Genomic DNA, 2,567 nt, shown 5'->3' with positions numbered 1-2,567 from the left:
TGTTGTATGTAGGTATAGTGTATACTATCACTGAAATTGGTATTATCACAAAGTAACAATAATAAAGTATTAGCTATTAATAGAATATCACAATCAAGGTGTATTTATCACATGAATAAATACACCTTGATCACAATTATATTATGATCTACTGAGAGATAAGAACTGGTCATTGAAGTCGTTGATAATTTATATCTGATTAGTGATTGGTAACCACTGATTTACCCATAGACCTTATATTTTTAGTATACGTGATTAGCATGATCCATCTATAATCAGTATAGTGATCCGTATAGTGAATGTTTATAATAGCCAATGGGAAATAATTTGTAAGCAATAACTTATTACTGATAATTTTAAAAGTAATATCCATATCCATATATAAATGTTTGTATACGTCTATGGTAATATCTAATAAGTTGAAGTTAACAAAAAAAATCCAATGGGGGGGGGATATAACCCCTAACCTCCCCCCCCCTTGGGCACGCCACTGTTTCGTGGATACTTGAAACTTTTACAGTACAGAAGAAATAGGTTTAATGTTGATTTAATTATAATATTATTAGTACCTATTAATTGAGAACACAAATGATATATTAAAAATATTTAAAAAATACATTTATTATTTAAAGCATACAAATATTAAGTATACTAAACATATATTACATCCCTCATCACGTATGACCGCCGCCGAGGGGCCCATAGGCGGAAATAGGGGGGGGGCTTTAGGGGCTAAGCCCCCCGAAAATGTCCAGTCCTCCCAAACATTTCCTACATTTTGTTTTAAGCTTATTAAATATCATCAGAGTAAGGCCCTATTAGCCCTATTAGCCCCCCCAAATTTCAAACGCTATTTGCGCCTGTGCCGAGGGCATAGGTACGCAGGGAGAATGCTGTTGTGTGTGTCGGACCGATGGTCAATGGGTATCGTCCGAGCCGATGAAATAGTTCATTTTACAAAGAAAAGGGGTACAATAGTATATGACCACGTATTATAATATAAATAACTGACGTGTGGCTGTATATACATAATACAATATTATAATACAGGTATAATATGTTAGGGTTATGATGATGATACTCTTCTTATAATAATAATATAATATATTTACGAAGAGTGGCTATCATTACACTACCTATTTATGTTATACACAAAATAACATTTTCAATTGTTAGTACTGTACTAATGCATAAATGCATAATAGTAAAATAAATTTCTTTAATCACAATAAAAATCATCAATATAATATCATACTTAGTTATATTATAGGCTGATAGTCGACAGACCGTCTTCACTCAGAATTGATCTTCGTATACAGTGATTTTATATCATTCAATATTAATTTCAATTCAAATTTAATATCAGTTCGTGCTCAGACACCATACAGTCCGCACGTATATTGTCTCGCACGCCGCTTATCTGTTCCGATAGCATAGTCGTTGGTGCGCGCCGTCGCACGCTACGCTCATTACGTTATCAAGCTGACGGTAATGTTTAACTTACCGTTCATCCCAAGTATAATAACATCATTAACTCGCTATCGAAATCACCATGAATAATAATCAACCAAACAAACCTAATAATATAATTAAAAACAAAACGAACAAAACCGCTCCACCGACTACTATTTCAAAAACAATTACAACAACGAATTCAAAAGCTAATACAAAAGTTAACACTTTAGATACTGGATGGTCAACACAATCAAATAAACGTCAACACTCCAACTCCTCAAACTCACTATCCGAACCCTCATCTCCGAATGCGAATATGGATATAATTGCTAAACAAAAAACATATAAAAAAAAAATCTTTGCTTCACGCAACAGGTTCGAACTACTTGCCCAAGAAGATCCATTTGACCCGTCCACTACTGAAAATATTTCTACAAACTCTCAGCAAAATGATGCCGAAAACGATATAATAGAAAATGAAAACACACCAATTAAACCTCCTCCACCTATATTTGTTAAAGGTGTCGAGGATTTTCCCGCACTATGTACAGCCTTAATAGAGATTATAGGTGTCGACAATTTTATATGTAAATCTTCAAAAAATTCTCTGAAAATTCAAACTACGGACCCTAATGCCTACAGAGCATTAGTACAGTACCTTAAAGCTGCAAATGCTGAGTATCATACATACCAGCTTAAAGAAGAGAAACCACTTCGGATAGTTATACGTAACCTCCACCCATCCACGCCTCTAAGTCTAATAAAAGAAGAGTTGGAAGTTCGCCTCTACGAGGAAAGGCAAGTTACCAATGTACTACATAAAGTCAATAAAAATCCCTTCCCCTTATTTTTCGTCGATCTCAAACCAACACCGAAATCCAATGAAATTTTTCAAATGTCTTCACTACTTCATTGTAAAATAAAAATCGAAGAGCCGTACAAACCGAAGACAATCAGCCAATGCTTCAATTGTCAACAATATGGACACACCAGAACCTACTGTGGCTACCAACCCCGATGCGTTCGCTGCGGAGCAGATCATCAGTCAACTGTTTGCCCGAACCCACGCGATGCCCCTCCGAAATTCGCTCATTGTTCTCAAAACCACCCAG

Source organism: Acyrthosiphon pisum, chromosome A2 (genome assembly GCF_005508785.2).
Source record: "Acyrthosiphon pisum isolate AL4f chromosome A2, pea_aphid_22Mar2018_4r6ur, whole genome shotgun sequence".
Taxonomy (NCBI): Eukaryota; Metazoa; Arthropoda; class Insecta; order Hemiptera; family Aphididae; genus Acyrthosiphon; species Acyrthosiphon pisum.
Note: the sequence above shows the minus strand (reverse complement) of the source record.